Below are 15,500 nucleotides of genomic sequence, written 5' to 3'. Positions count from 1 at the left end.
CCCACCGGGACGCATGGTTCACGCCAAGCGGACCGCCGCCGAGGAAAAGATCCGGGAGATGGCCGCAGCGGGGGTGATTGAGCCCTCCGCGAGCCCGTGGTCGGCGCCAGCTGTACTGGTAAAAAAAAAAGACTGCTCGTGGAGGTTCTGCGTCAACTACCGCAAGCTGAACGAGGTCACCCGGAAAGATTCCTACCCCCTGCCGAGGATAGATGACGCCCTAGACTACATCACCGGGTCGACCTGGTTCAGCTCCCTGGACCTCCGCTGCGGCTACTGGCAGGTACCGCTTGCTCCCGATGCTCGCCCGAAGACAGCCTTTTCTATCGGCCAGGGCCTCTGGCAGTTTACTGTCATTCCTTTTGGCCTGTGCAATGCCCCGGCGACGTTCGAGAGGCTGATGGAGAGGGTGCTGGCATCTGTCCCGCGGAACCAGTGTGTGCTGTATCTGGACGATCTGCTGGTTCATGCCCGGGGCTTCGACCAGGCCTTGACGAACCTCCAGGCGGTGCTGGACTGCATCCGCCGTGCTGGCCTGAGGCTCAACCCCTCACCGACAAGGGCCGCCGTTTCGACTGGGACTCGGGCTGTGAGACTGCCTTCGGCCGGTTGCGTGAAGCTCTGGTGGGGGCCCCCGTGCTGGCCTACCCCGACCCGCGGTTGCCATATGTTCTCGATACCGACGCGAGTGACTCGGGGGTGGGCGTGGTGTTGGCGCAGGAGGGGCCGGATGGGGAGCGCGTAGTGGCCTACTATAGTCGGGCTTTGACTAGGGCTGAACGGAACTACTGCGTGACCCGTCGCGAGCTGCTGGCGGTGATGGCGGTGGTCCACCACTTCAGGCCGTACCTGTTCGGGACCCGGTTCCGGCTGAGGACCGACCATGCGTCCCTCACCTGGCTGCTCCACTAAAAGGAGCCGGAGGGGCAGATGGCGCGATGGATAGAGATCCTGCAGGAGTACGACTTCACTGTCGTGCACCGTGCGGGGTCTCGCCATCTCAATGCCGACGCTCTCTCGCGGCGCCCCTGCGAGGCCGCGGACTGCCATCACTGCGCCCGGCGGGAGCAGCGTGAGGTGGCTGTCCGCACCGTGGCGGGGGTGGGCACCGCGGCCACGGCCCGGGAGGGGCCGCTGGGGGTGGGCCTGCCAGACCTGGCGCAGCGTCAGGCAGCTGATCCTGACGTGGGGCCGGTGCTCCGCTGGAGGGCAGCTGGAGTGCGGCCTACACGAGAGGAGCTCGCCCCACACCCAAAGTCCGTCAAGGCCCTCTGCGCCCTGTGGGAGGCCTTGGAGGTAAAGGATGGGGTGCTGCACCGGGGGTGGCGGGTACCCTCCAGTGGTGAGGTACGGTGGCAGCTGGTGGTGCCTCGGTCGCTCCGCGGGGCGGTGCACGGCCAGCCGGGCATGGGGCACTTCGGCGGTAAGAAAACCCTGCAGCGTCTCCGAGGCCATTTTTATTGGGGTCTTTGCCACTGGGACGTGCAGAGGTACTGCCAAACGTGTGCGGTGTGCGTGGCGCAGAAGGGTCCCCCCGAGCACTCTCGGGCCCCCCTCCAACAACACCAGGTGGGGGCTCCTATGGAGCGGGTGGGAGTGGACGTTTTGGGCCCGTTTCCGCGCACCGAGGCTGGGAACCGCTACGTCTTGGTGGCCATGGATTACTTTACGAAGTGGCCGGAGGCCTACGCCCTCCCGGACCAGAGTGCCCCCACGGTGGCCGATGCACTGCTGGAGGGGATATTTGCCAGGCTGGGGGTGCCGGAGGAGTTACACAGTGACCAGGGGCGTAACTTCGAGGTCTTCGCCAGAGTGTGCCAGCGCCTGGGGATCACTAAGACGCGGACCACACCGCTGCATCCCCAGAGCGACGGGTTGGTGGAGCGGTTTAATCGGACGCTCGCCACCCAGCTGGCCACCCTGGTGTCCCGGCACCAACGGGACTGGGACTGCCACCTCCCCCTTGCGCTCTGGGCGTACAGGACCGCGGTCCAGGAATCCACCGGGTGCACCCCGGCCTCGCTCATGCTGGGCCGGGAAATGCGAACCCTGGTGGACCTGGTCTTCGGCCCGCCGCCCGGAGACGGGTCGGCACCGCCGGCTGGACCGGACTACGAGTGGGACCTGCGGCAGCGGATGCAGCAGGTGCACAGCTTTGCACGGACCCACCTGACACAGGCGGGGGTCCGGCAGAAGCGGCACTACGACCTGCGCTGCAGGGGGCCTGCCTTCCAGCCCGGGGACTCGGTTTGGGTGTACAACCCGCGCCGCTGCAAAGGCCTCAGCCCTAAGCTGGCGCCGTCATGGGAGGGTCCCGCTGAGGTACTCGGGGTGGTGGGTGAAGTCTGCTACCGTGTCCGGTTGCGAACACGGGGGAGAGTGGTGGTCCTGCACCGAGACCGCCTGGCCCCCTACCGGGCCCGGGAGGAGGAGCCGTGTGGGGAGGCTCTACAGGAGCAGCCGGGGCTGGAGCCGGACGATAGTGGGGCGTCCGTGGGTCGCCAGCCGTCACTGCGGCGCAGGGTTCCACAGCAGTTAGCCCAGTACGAGTACAGCCTGAGGGGGGTGTTCGACGTCGGCGAGACGCCAGACGCCAGACGCCAGACGCCAGACGCTTCAGGTGGGGGCAGTGTAATGCCCTCGCCTGGTGGTGAGGAGAAAGTGCCCCTAGGCGCTCGTAGTACCGCTGGGCATGCTGGGAGTGGTAGCCGGGGAGAGTCTGAGGGTCAGCACGATGACCAGCGGCTGACCCTACCTGTGTAAATAATGTCCTAGTAGTTCTAGTGCCCTGTGTAGTCTTGTAAAAGTATAGTGTGTTGTTAGGTAATTACCACCCTAACTATGTGTACTTGTTCCCTCAGTCTCCTCATGTGTGTGTATATCCTGTGTTTGGTTTTGTGTTAATGCTTGTTTGTTAATCGCGTCTTCACTCGTCCTTTGTTCTGAAAAGAACCTGCAAATGCTACAGTATTTATTTTATAAACACCAGTATTGACACTTTGATCAGTATATTTATTATTAGTAGCCAGTCTTATAAATTTACAATTTAGATTAAGTCTGGTAACAGTTATACAGTTAATTTAAATCATCAGACCACTAATGGAACTGAGAGCTGGGTGGAAATAAAACCAGGATACACATTTTAACCTCCAGGATCAGGAGTCTGATCCTCCTGGCTTCTTTACTCTGAAGATTTGTGTAAAACTCTTAAAAGCGCTTATTTCAGGGACTCGTGCTTGTCCTCTACTGCTCCACATGGGTACGCTTTGTAACGCAATAATCTGCGATGTAAACTTTTTTTTCTGTTTAATGAATTTTATTCCTAGGTTTGTCGCTCTCCTTCTCCAACTGTGATGATTCGCTTCTCTTCACAGTCCGGTGTGTTTTTTTTGGGGGGGGAGATTTTATATCTGTAAGAAAAGCCCCCCGGGCTCCGGACAGGAGTCTCCTCCAGCTCTGCTTTGTCAGAAAGAGCGCTGTGACGTCACAGACACCAGCCAGAGTGCTGGGATCAGAGAGCGAGACCGCGGGAGATGCGCGGAGGGAACGGAGGAGAATTATTGATCACTTATGTATCGACAACCAATTTATTCAGCTGAAGGACCATAGAATAATCGATTAACTTCACTGATTGGTGAGTACTGATTCTTTTCTTGACCCTGTTTAAATATCTAGAAAACAGTCAATAAAGACTGTATCGATCAATTACCATAGTGCGTTTAGTGTTAATAATGTTCAATCCGAAATTAAACAATGATTATTCATATTATTATTTAGGTAACTCTATCCTAGAGCTAGAAAATTATATTCCAAGTTGATAAATGTATGTAAGTAACAGTTTAAATACATTTTTCCAGTGTTTATAAATCATAAGTATGGTAACCACGGCAACAGCCGGCACGTCACTGTATGTGTCTAGGTGTCTCGCATTCGTCACAGAGAGTGTATGTGACGTCACGGGCAGCAACTAATACTACTACTAGTGTATTCATTTTAACATTAGTGAGAGTACAACTGGTAGTTTTAATGGTAGTGTTCATAACAAAGTGTGAGTATTAATAACAAAGCGCTTGTTTGTTAATCGCGTCTCCACTCGTCCTTTGTTCTGAAAAGAACCTGTAAATGCTACAATATTCTTTACTCAGCAGCTTATTAAAAACAGCTCCTGTGATGTACAAACCGATTTTTTACACAGAACACTGACACAGCTTTGCGTTCTGAATCTCTTTTTCTCGTGCGTTTATTTAATGTGGCACAATGCACTGGGATAAGGGTATTCTGTTCACAAACCAATAGCATTTAAACCACAGCCCAGGTTCGATCTGTCTCCCAGAATCACCAGGGCGCACACACACACACACAACCGTGCCGTTGAAGTGCTCTGCTTCATTTCTAAGGGCAACTCAACATTCACTCCTACCCCGAGTGCAGAAAAGACAGCGTCCGCAGCAACAACAGCTCAGGTCTCTGCACAGGAGCTAAGCTGCCCCCATCTCCTCTGCTCTGCGGAGTGGATTCCTGCCTGGAGCCGTGTTTGCAGGCGGCGGCTCCCCGCTCCCTGTCTGTGCGTCGTGTCCAAGAGCTCCTGGGAGGAAGAGAGAGCCCTCACACTCGGGGGCTTTTCCACGGTCTGTGTGAGGAGGGGCGGGTGTGTCCAGTAGCTTATCGAGCGGAAGCCTGGGGCAGCGGAGAGCTGTGATCGTGCAGACCTTGAGGTGTCACCTCTTTGTCTGCTTTCCCGCCCCCCCTCCGCCCAAGCTCTGCTCCAAAGTAGCCCGGCAACCCCTCACACCTGCACGTGTCACAACCTAAGGTGTGGTCATGAGACACCCATGGGGTGTCGTTCTGTTCTTGCTAATTGTTTCCTGCCCTTCGCAGGCAGGAGTCCATGCGAGGAAGATGCGCTGGACAGAGCTCAGAGGGCGCACCTGGGTGGCTTTCCTTCAGAGTGACGTTCCTGCAACACTCTCCCGCTACTCTTGGTGCGCTCATGCCGCAACACAGGAAGGCTGGAGCAGGTGGCTGTGGGCTCTGCGCACCGCCAAAATAGCTCAGTTGGGAGAGCGTTAGACTGAAGATCTAAAGGTCCCTGGTTTGATCCCGGGTTTTGGTATTTTGTTTCATCGCGCCCTTTGTTCCTCTCTCCAGCGCACCCTGCCTAAAGTGACGCGTCCCTTTCTCAGCCCGAAATGCAAGCAAGACACCAGCAGCGGTCCCTGCAGGTTTCCATAGTGTAGCGGCTATCACGTTCGCCTAACACGCGAAAGGTCCCCGGTTTGAGACCGGGTGGAAGCAGCCTCGTTTTGCACGCTCCTGTACTTCACAGAGGTCTTGAACGACCGGTCATTTGTTCCCAATGTGTTTCCGGTGCCTTCATGCACTCTTGTACCAAACGCACGTTCCTTCTGTACGTGGAGCCGATCATTTGCAATTGGGCTGTGCCGACAGACCAGGACGAGCTCTGTCGGCTCAAAAGCAGCGCAGGACCTGCAAGAACAACAGAAAGATTAGCATCCAGCGGGGGCCTCTTAGTGAGCCCAAGATCTCATCAAGAATCGGCTCCAGCAACAGGGCTGGGCGCATTGTTCCATTCTCCGACCACTCTCGGTGTAAACAAGTCCCTCCTGGTCTCTGCTTGAAATGCACTTTCCTGCGTTTGCTTTGGTGTAACTGGCTTCCCCTGCATGGGCGAATGTGAAGAAGATCCTTAGTAAGTCATTGAAGAAAACCAAGAAGAGGTCGGAGTGGCCTCTGTCGTTCATCAACGATCCAGTCAGGCAGTACTCCTCCTATTCTGCCAGTATGTGGATTCGAACCGGGGTTGTTGCGGCCACAACACAAATTCTGAGCACTATACGATCACAGCGAGTTACCGAGACATACACAGCCAGTAGGAAAGGATGTACTCTCTTTGTGTGACACTAGTCGGAAAAGTCCTGACGCTGCATTTCAACTGAGCCCTAGTATACATCAACCCTTCGACACTCTGAGTGCCAACTCTCTTGTGTGTTTTCTCCATCAAGCAGGTCATGAAGGCAGCAATTACAGTTTGCTTACATGACGCACGCACAACATGGCTGTATGCTCCCATATGGTCTAGCGGTTACGATACCTGATCTTCACCCAGGTGGCCTGGTTTCAGCTCCTTGTATGAGAACGTGTCAGTTTTGCCTCCTGCTTTCCAAAGATCAGCACCATGTTTTATGCCTCCCCCGAATATCGAAGCTGCCTCTAAATCTGCAAATGAAGATGAGTCAATAAACCACTTGTTTTTCGTATAACTATACATATATTCATTTAATACTGATTTCATTCATTGAGCACGGATACAATAGAGGTACAGCTATTCACTGTTTGACATGTCTGCACTGGTACAGAACCTAGCAATCAGAAAACGGGTGAAACTGTCTTGAGAATTAGCATACAGTACCGAGGCCCCCATGACCAAATAAAGGCTAACCTCGATAATCAGCCTAAATAATGCAGACAACAGCAAAACGACTGACTTTGAAAAGGGAATGAATGGAAGGAGTAGTGTAACCAGCTTGAAATGCTTCTCCGGACCTCTAACTAAAAGAAACCGGGAACCAGCAGTGGCATCGACTCCTTTCGAACTGGGATCCTATCGCAGCTCATGGTGTCCTAACTCTCCCTTATCTGATATTTGACCAAGCACATCAGGAGAGAGCGCGAACGCAGTCCCCCACTACCAGAAATTATGCAGTCGAGATTCCCACATTTGGGGAATTCGCAGGGGTCAGCACAGCCGGAGTGCAATGGCCGAGCCTCGCCCTGGGTGAATCGATTTTTTAAGAACTTTATTTTCTTTTCACAAAAAAATACAGGACATCACAAATTAGAAAGCTTTACATTAATATACATACTTAAAACAGTATATATAATCCCATCTCATTACATTTTGACACGGTACCAGTTATATAGCAACAATTTATTTTTTTCTGGTGCAAATCACATTCTTTACTTAAACATGATAATGTTTTTCACAGTTTCTTGAGATATTGACCTATGCTCTCAATTTCCCACAGATTTTCTGCTTCCTCCCTCCCTTCTCTCCACAGATCTCTGAGGTAATAGTTCTCTCGGGTGATGAACAGGGCCAGGCTACCTGCTGCCTTGACTGGGACCTCGATGCCTTTGAACAGCCCCATGTTCCTCACTCTCCACAGGGCGTCTTTCCCACTGTTCACCACGGCCCAGATCCTGTCAAACATGTCAGGAGGAAGTTTGACAGGAGAGATGCCGTTGTAGCGGCAATGCTTGTTAATAAGACAGAATTAGGCGGTGGTATTCTGTCCTAAATGAGGCCCCATCTCACCCTCCATCTTTGTGGTGCAGCCACAGAGAAAGTATTCATGCAGGTTGATTTAAGATGTTTTCTTTTGATAATGGACAGCTCCCAGATGGGGATGCACTTAGCTTAGCCTGGCTATCATGATCAATGGTCATCCATTGGTGCCTATCTGTCTAGGGAGTGCCGAATGGACATCTGGACTGCATTCCTAAGTGTCAAGAGTAAGTGACTCATATCTCACCTTGACCAACCAATCAGGGACTGGCAGGGCGTGGTAATACCACGTGGGTCTCTAATGCCCGCCAAACTCTCAACCAATCAGCACACATCTATGTCTTGGTCAAAAAGGGAGCGCAAGCTCAGATCGGGGCTCTCCTTGGCCATTTTCGCGCATCCTCAGAGACAATCACGTGACAACTGCTGTTGTCTGCAAAGGGACTTGGACTTTGTTCTAAGCGCGAGGCCGAGGATCCCATACGTACTCAGAATTCTACCAACGTGAATGATCCGCTTGATCAACGGCAGCCTACAGTTGGACCCTCATCGACAACCTGAATAGCTTATTCAGAAGCAGCGCTGGACCAGGAACGAACCAGCTTCTTCCCAGGCAAAAGAGTGACTTGGTGTTCGTGCCGGGAGATTCCAAATCCATACACAGTGGATAAGTAAACCCCATGTTCTACATTGTGTCTCGAGAATTCAATTGTACCTCAACACAAGTTGTTATCAATTTAATTCATGAGTAATGTATTTACTTCCGAGTTTAGAGTAACAGTGGGTAATAACACTGATTAGCGATTTGGTAACCGAACGATATATATTGACATATATTCTCTGTTGTGTATCTCTTTGTGTTGGCATCTCTTCGAGATTATATACCTTGTATATTGATAACCCTCACAGTAAGGTCTGCCGCTCGTATCCAGGCAGACTAGTATATGTTTGGTGCACAATTTATATGAATAAATGTATCTCGTGTATTGAACCCGTGTGTGTGCGTTGTTAGTTGTTCTGACGATTGATTTTCTAAAAGCCACAACGAACAACCTCGTGATTACTGCTACAATTAATAATTGTCTCAGTAAACCCATCAAACCTCTACAACCACGATACACCACCATAAACTATATTAATTTAGGAACATAAACATATAGTGTAAACTGTATATGGCTGGTATTGGTAGTTTAAAGAAAAAATACACACCAGTATTCCACTTTCTTCCTAAACATTTTAAGCATCAAAGTCTTACATGTAGTAAGATTTTACCAGGTTTCGGAAACGTTTTTACATGCTCCTTCTGACCATCTTAACTTTATATACTTTGTGAAAAGTCATAAGATATTCACATTTTCTGTGAATGTGCTCGTTATCGGAGTAAACAAAAGCATACTTTTAGAATTTGATTAATAGGGAATATAATATGGAATCACGTACCTAAAGAAATTAATAACGATATAATTATTTTTATGTACTGTAGCTCAAATAGTAGTATAATACACTTTCTATGGATACATGTGCTTCTACGCAATGCAGAAGCACATCCACAAGTAACATAACCTAGCTAAGAGAGGACATTGGCTAGCCATTATGATAAATACAGTGGAAAAAAGCAATTGGGAAAATAAGACCTGCTGATCTGTTATACATACCAGGAAGAGAACAGAATATGATTTTTTTCTGTTCGAAACGTGTGTTGTCTTTATGAAATTCATGTATTTTAAACGTTTAATTAAGAAGAAAAAAACTTACAGAAAGATACTAAGCTGATCACGAGATAGAAAGATCACCCGTTTTTCGCGAATAAAAAGTGGCTATTAACTGGGTGAACTGTTATTAACTGGAGTCAACTGGGTGAAAACACATAATATGAACATGAAACAAAACAAAAAATAAAAATAAGATACAATCTACAGACATTAAAACCGGTGTCATGGAAATATAACTATCAAGGAAGCCACAAGAGAGAGTTCTCACCTGAGTAAGGTCTTTATTTCAATATTGGGAGCAACCAGAGACTCAATTTGTTACAAGCAGTACAGGGTTTTCATAAGACGTTGCGCTGTAAAAAAGCTCAGCGCTTTGTCCATTCTAAAACTTCCACTTTCCCTAAGAGAAAACAGATTACATCAAAAAGCGAAAGAAGAAGCACTAGATATGTTATTCAAAGCTTATCAGTTATTTTCAGCTAATTCTAACGACCCAGACAGCATATATTGTTTTGGTACATTGTCTTCTAAAGTAACCTAAACAGTGTACTTTGTTGACGCACTGTTTTCTAAAATTCTGCACGTACTGTAGCACAGCAATTACATCCTTGAAATATATTATCTAAAAGCCCCAATATATTTCTTTGCAAAGCTCTCTACATTTTAAGAATCAATTTACTTATTAGATTTCCACTTAAAGACTTGTTTGGCTGGCGTTCGGGGAGTCGCGTTTTTCAGAATTGTATTGAGATCGTTTTCCACAGAGCTCAGATGTCAAAGCACAGCAGCAGCTCTCCACAGCGATCCTCTATAGCGCCCTTTCTCCCGCAGCTCCGTCCTCATTGGAAGGAAGCAAGAGTGAAAGGCTGAAGTGAAATAGAGCGGGGACGAAGGCAGTGAAGAGAGAGAACGTGGGAAGAAGAGAAAAACGCAAGGGAAGAAAAGCAGCGTCGTAAAAGAGGTGACGGAGCTGTCCTCTCAATAAGAAGGGTGCCAGCGATCCTTGCTCTCGCTTACGGCCACACCCCCTTGAGCACGCCTGATCTCGTCTGATCTCGGAAGCTAAACAGGGATGGGCCTGGTTAGTACTTGGATGGGAGACCGCCTGGGAATACCAGGGGCTGTAAGCTTTTAAGCGCAGGAGGCGCCCTATCCCCGCTCGCTCGCTCATTCCCCTGTTCACACGTGCAGTGCGGCATGTCCGTCTGTTTATTTGTCAGCTTTGGCGAGACACGGGTGCTTGTGTATTAGCGTGAGCGTTTTTTATTCTGATCATGAACAGTTTAACAAGTCCGCAAAGGATCGAGGAAAGGTTTATCGCCAGCTGAAAAGAGACACAGCGCTTCGGCTGTGGAGACTTGTTCGGCTGGCGTTCGGAGAGTCGCGTTTTTCAGAATTGTATTGAGATCGTTTTCAAAAGAGCTCAGATGTCAAAGCACAGCAGCAGCTCTCCACAGCGATCCTCTATAGCGCCCTTTCTCCCGCAGCTCCGTCCTCATTGGAAGGAAGCAAGAGTGAAAGGCTGAAGTGAAAAAGAGCGGGGACGAAGGCAGTGAAGAGAGAGAACGTGGGAAGAAGAGAAAAACGCAAGGGAAAAAAAGCAGCGTCGTAAGAGGTGACGGAGCTGTCCTCTCAATAAGAAGGGTGCCAGCGAGCCTTGCTCTCGCTTACGGCCACACCCCCTTGAGCACGCCTGATCGCGGAAGCTAAACAGGGATGGGCCTGGTTAGTACTTGGATGGGAGACCGCCTGGGAATACCAGGTGCTGTAAGCTTTTAAGCGCAGGAGGCGCCCTATCCCCGCTCGCTCGCTCATTCCCCTGTTCACACGTGCAGTGCGGCTTGTCCGTCTGTTTATTTGTCAGCTTTGGCGAGACACGGGTGCTTGTGTATTAGCGTGAGCGTTTTTTATTCTGATCAGGAACAGTTTTACAAGTCCGCAAAGGATCGAGGAAAGGTTTATCGCCAGCTGAAAAGAGACACAGCGCTTCGGCTGTGGAGACTTGTTCGGCTGGCGTTCGGAGAGTCGCGTTTTTCAGAATTGTATTGAGTTCGTTTTCCACAGAGCTCAGATGTCAAAGCACAGCAGCAGCTCTCCACAGCGATCCTCTATAGCGCCCTTTCTCCCGCAGCTCCGTCCTCATTGGAAGGAAGCAAGAGTGAAAGGCTGAAGTGAAATAGAGCGGGGACGAAGGCAGTGAAGAGAGAGAACGTGGGAAGAAGAGAAAAACGCAAGGGAAGAAAAGCAGCGTCGTAAAAGAGGTGACGGAGCTGTCCTCTCAATTAGAAGGGTGCCAGCGAGCCTTGCTCTCGCTTATGGCCACACCCCCTTGAGCATGCCTGATCTCGTCTGATCTCGGAAGCTAAACAGGGATGGGCCTGGTTAGAACTTGGATGGGAGACCGCCTGGGAATACCAGGTGCTGTAAGCTTTTAAGCGCAGGAGGCGCCCTATCCCCGCTCGCTCGCTCATTCCCCTGTTCACACGTGCAGTGCGGCTTGTCCGTCTATTTGTCAGCTTTGGCGAGACACGGGTGCTTGTGTATCAGCGTGAGCGTTTTTTATTCTGATCAGGAACAGTTTTACAAGTCCGCAAAGGATCGAGGAAAGGTTTATCGCCAGCTGAAAAGAGACACAGCGCTTCGGCTGTGGAGACTTGTTCGGCTGGCGTTCGGAGAGTCGCGTTTTTCAGAATTGTATTGAGATCGTTTTCCACAGAGCTCAGATGTCAAAGCACAGCAGCAGCTCTCCACAGCGATCCTCTATAGCGCCCTTTCTCCCGCAGCTCCGTCCTTATTGGAAGGAAGCAAAAGTGAAAGGCTGAAGTGAAATAGAGCGGGGACGAAGGCAGTGAAGAGAGAGAACGTGGGAAGAAGAGAAAAACGCAAGGGAAAAAAAGCAGCGTCTTAAAAGAGGTGACGGAGCTGTCCTCTCAATAAGAAGGGTGCCAGCGAGCGTTGCTCTTGCTTATGGCCACACCCCCTTGAGCACGCCTGATCTCGTCTGATCTCGGAAGCTAAACAGGGATGGGCCTGGTTAGTACTTGGATGGGAGACCTCCTGGGAATACCAGGTGCTGTAAGCTTTTAAGCGCAGGAGGCGCCCTATCCCCGCTCGCTCGCTCATTCCCCTGTTCACACGTGCAGTGCGGCTTGTCCGTCTGTTTATTTGTCAGCTTTGGCGAGACACGGGTGCTTGTGTATTAGCGTGAGCGTTTTTTATTCTGATCAGGAACAGTTTAACAAGTCCGCAAAGGATCGAGGAAAGGTTTATCGCCAGCTGAAAAGAGACACAGCGCTTCGGCTGTGGAGACTTGTTCGGCTGGCGTTCGGAGAGTCGCGTTTTTCAGAATTGTATTGAGATCGTTTTCCACAGAGCTCAGATGTCAAAGCACAGCAGCAGCTCTCCACAGCGATCCTCTATAGCGCCCTTTCTCCCGCAGCTCCGTCCTCATTGGAAGGAAGCAAGAGTGAAAGGCTGAAGTGAAATAGAGCGGGGACGAAGGCAGTGAAGAGAGAGAACGTGGGAAGAAGAGAAAAACGCAAGGGAAAAAAAGCAGCGTCGTAAAAGAGGTGACGGAGATGTCCTCTCAATAAGAAGGGTGCCAGCGAGCCTTGCTCTCGCTTACGGCCACACCCCCTTGAGCACGCCTGATCTCGTCTGATCTCGGAAGCTAAACAGGGATGGGCCTGGTTAGTACTTGGATGGGAGACCGCCTGGGAATACCAGGTGCTGTAAGCTTTTAAGCGCAGGAGGCGCCCTATCCCCGCTCGCTCGCTCATTCCCCTGTTCACACGTGCAGTGCGGCTTGTCCGTCTGTTTATTTGTCAGCTTTGGCGAGACACGGGTGCTTGTGTATTAGCGTGAGCGTTTTTTATTCTGATCAGGAACAGTTTAACAAGTCCGCAAAGGATCGAGGAAAGGTTTATCGCCAGCTGAAAAGAGACACAGCGCTTTGGCTGTGGAGACTTGTTCGGCTGGCGTTCGGAGAGTCGCGTTTTTCAGAATTGTATTGAGATCGTTTTCCACAGAGCTCAGATGTCAAAGCACAGCAGCAGCTCTCCACAGCGATCCTCTATAGCGCCCTTTCTCCCGCAGCTCCGTCCTCATTGGAAGGAAGCAAGAGTGAAAGGCTGAAGTGAAATAGAGCGGGGACGAAGGCAGTGAAGAGAGAGAACGTGGGAAGAAGAGAAAAACGCAAGGGAAAAAAAGCAGCGTCGTAAAAGAGGTGACGGAGCTGTCCTCTCAATAAGAAGGGTGCCAGCGAGCATTGCTCTCGCTTACGGCCACACCCCCTTGAGCACGCCTGATCTCGTCTGATCTCGGAAGCTAAACAGGGATGGGCCTGGTTAGTACTTGGATGGGAGACCGCCTGGGAATACCAGGTGCTGTAAGCTTTTAAGCGCAGGAGGCGCCCTATCCCCGCTCGCTCGCTCATTCCCCTGTTCACACGTGCAGTGCGGCTTGTCCGTCTGTTTATTTGTCAGCTTTGGCGAGACACGGGTGCTTGTGTATTAGCGTGAGCGTTTTTTATTCTGATCAGGAACAGTTTAAAAAGTCCGCAAAGGATCGAGGAAAGGTTTATCGCCAGCTGAAAAGAGACACAGCGCTTCGGCTGTGGAGACTTGTTCGGCTGGCGTTCGGAGAGTCGCGTTTTTCAGAATTGTATTGAGATCGTTTTCCACAGAGCTCAGATATCAAAGCACAGCAGCAGCTCTCCACAGCGATCCTCTATAGCGCCCTTTCTCCCGCAGCTCCGTCCTCATTGGAAGGAAGCAAGAGTGAAAGGCTGAAGTGAAATAGAGCGGGGACGAAGGCAGTGAAGAGAGAGAACGTGGGAAGAAGAGAAAAACGCAAGGGAAAAAGAGCAGCGTCGTAAAAGAGGTGACGGAGCTGTCCTCTCAATAAGAAGGGTGCCAGCGAGCTTTGCTCTCGCTTACGGCCACACCCCCTTGAGCACGCCTGATCTCGTCTGATCTTGGAAGCTAAACAGGGATGAGCCTGGTTAGTACTTGGATGGGAGACCGCCTGGGAATACCAGGTGCTGTAAGCTTTTAAGCGCAGGAGGCGCCCTATCCCCGCTCGCTCGCTCATTCCCCTGTTCACACGTGCAGTGCGGCTTGTCCGTCTGTTTATTTGTCAGCTTTGGCGAGACACGGGTGCTTGTGTATTAGCGTGAGCGTTTTTTATTCTGATCAGGAACAGTTTAACAAGTCCGCAAAGGATCGAGGAAAGGTTTATCGCCAGCTGAAAAGAGACACAGCGCTTCGGCTGTGGAGACTTGTTCGGCTGGCGTTCGGAGAGTCGCGTTTTTCAGAATTGTATTGAGATCGTTTTCCACAGAGCTCAGATGTCAAAGCACAGCAGCAGCTCTCCACAGCGATCCTCTATAGCGCCCTTTCTCCCGCAGCTCCGTCCTCATTGGAAGGAAGCAAGAGTGAAAGGCTGAAGTGAAATAGAGCGGGGACGAAGGCAGTGAAGAGAGAGAACGTGGGAAGAAGAGAAAAACGCAAGGGAAAAAGAGCAGCGTCGTAAAAGAGGTGACGGAACTGTCCTCTCAATAAGAAGGGTGCCAGCGAACCTTGCTCTCGCTTACGGCCACACCCCCTTGAGCACGCCTGATCTCGTCTGATCTCGGAAGCTAAACAGGGATGGGCCTGGTTAGTACTTGGATGGGAGACCGCCTGGGAATACCAGGTGCTGTAAGCTTTTAAGCGCAGGAGGCGCACTATCCCCGCTCGCTCGCTCATTCCCCTGTTCACACGTGCAGTGCGGCTTGTCCGTCTGTTTATTTGTCAGCTTTGGCGAGACGCGGGTGCTTGTGTATTAGCGTGAGCGTTTTTTATTCTGATCAGGAACAGTTTTACAAGTCCGCAAAGGATCGAGGAAAGGTTTATCGCCAGCTGAAAAGATACACAGCGCTTCGGCTGTGGAGACTTGTTCGGCTGGCGTTCGGAGAGTCGCGTTTTTCAGAATTGTATTGAGATCGTTTTCCACAGAGCTCAGATGTCAAAGCACAGCAGCAGGTCTCCACAGCGATCCTCTATAGCGCCCTTTCTCCCGCAGCTCCGTCCTCATTGGAAGGAAGCAAAAGTGAAAGGCTGAAGTGAAATAGAGCGGGGACGAAGGCAGTGAAGAGAGAGAACGTGGGAAGAAGAGAAAAACGCAAGGGAAAAAAAGCAGCGTCGTAAAAGAGGTGACGGAGCTGTCCTCTCAATAAGAAGGGTGCCAGCGAGCCTTGCTCTCGCTTACGGCCACACCCCCTTGAGCACGCCTGATCTCGTCTGATCTCGGAAGCTAAACAGGGATGGGCCTGGTTAGTACTTGGATGGGAGACCGCCTGGGAATACCAGGTGCTGTAAGCTTTTAAGCGCAGGAGGCGCCCTATCCCCGCTCGCTCGCTCATTCCCCTGTTCACACGTGCAGTGCGGCTTGTCCGTCTGTTTATTTGTCAGCTTTGGCGAGACACGGGTGCTTGTGTATTA

At 51.0% G+C, this 15,500-nt stretch overlaps 9 non-coding genes and 3 pseudogenes across 9 annotated transcripts; 11 read left to right on the top strand and 1 right to left on the bottom strand.

The window, feature by feature from the left end:
* The first annotated feature begins 5,040 nt into the window (after nt 1–5,040).
* On the top strand, nt 5,041–5,113 carry trnaf-gaa (transfer RNA phenylalanine (anticodon GAA)). The gene has a single exon. It is a non-coding gene; the product is annotated as a tRNA-Phe (tRNA).
* Nucleotides 5,114–5,222: 109 nt separating this feature from the next.
* On the top strand, nt 5,223–5,295 carry trnav-aac (transfer RNA valine (anticodon AAC)). The gene has a single exon. It is a non-coding gene; the product is annotated as a tRNA-Val (tRNA).
* Nucleotides 5,296–6,678: 1,383 nt separating this feature from the next.
* Nucleotides 6,679–6,843, bottom strand: LOC138243609 (U1 spliceosomal RNA). Its single transcript, XR_011192264.1, has one exon. It is a non-coding gene; the product is annotated as a U1 spliceosomal RNA (small nuclear RNA).
* Nucleotides 6,844–10,029: 3,186 nt separating this feature from the next.
* Nucleotides 10,030–10,148, top strand: LOC138216360 (5S ribosomal RNA). The gene has a single exon (XR_011180072.1). It is a non-coding gene; the product is annotated as a 5S ribosomal RNA (ribosomal RNA).
* Nucleotides 10,149–10,683: 535 nt separating this feature from the next.
* LOC138219102 (5S ribosomal RNA) lies at nt 10,684–10,792 on the top strand (annotated as a pseudogene).
* Nucleotides 10,793–11,329: 537 nt separating this feature from the next.
* LOC138218473 (5S ribosomal RNA) lies at nt 11,330–11,448 on the top strand (annotated as a pseudogene).
* Nucleotides 11,449–11,981: 533 nt separating this feature from the next.
* LOC138244860 (5S ribosomal RNA) lies at nt 11,982–12,100 on the top strand. Its single transcript, XR_011193475.1, has one exon. It is a non-coding gene; the product is annotated as a 5S ribosomal RNA (ribosomal RNA).
* A 537-nt stretch (nt 12,101–12,637) lies between these two features.
* LOC138243658 (5S ribosomal RNA) lies at nt 12,638–12,756 on the top strand. The gene has a single exon (XR_011192306.1). It is a non-coding gene; the product is annotated as a 5S ribosomal RNA (ribosomal RNA).
* A 537-nt stretch (nt 12,757–13,293) lies between these two features.
* On the top strand, nt 13,294–13,412 carry LOC138243647 (5S ribosomal RNA). Its single transcript, XR_011192300.1, has one exon. It is a non-coding gene; the product is annotated as a 5S ribosomal RNA (ribosomal RNA).
* Nucleotides 13,413–13,949: 537 nt separating this feature from the next.
* Nucleotides 13,950–14,068, top strand: LOC138218094 (5S ribosomal RNA; annotated as a pseudogene).
* Nucleotides 14,069–14,605: 537 nt separating this feature from the next.
* LOC138243636 (5S ribosomal RNA) lies at nt 14,606–14,724 on the top strand. Its single transcript, XR_011192289.1, has one exon. It is a non-coding gene; the product is annotated as a 5S ribosomal RNA (ribosomal RNA).
* A 537-nt stretch (nt 14,725–15,261) lies between these two features.
* On the top strand, nt 15,262–15,380 carry LOC138243625 (5S ribosomal RNA). The gene has a single exon (XR_011192280.1). It is a non-coding gene; the product is annotated as a 5S ribosomal RNA (ribosomal RNA).
* Nucleotides 15,381–15,500: the final 120 nt, after the last annotated feature.

The sequence above is a fragment of the Lepisosteus oculatus genome, chromosome 14, assembly GCF_040954835.1.
Source record: "Lepisosteus oculatus isolate fLepOcu1 chromosome 14, fLepOcu1.hap2, whole genome shotgun sequence".
NCBI classification, from domain to species: domain Eukaryota; kingdom Metazoa; phylum Chordata; class Actinopteri; order Semionotiformes; family Lepisosteidae; genus Lepisosteus; species Lepisosteus oculatus.
Note: the sequence above shows the minus strand (reverse complement) of the source record. Positions and strands in the feature narration are given on the sequence as shown.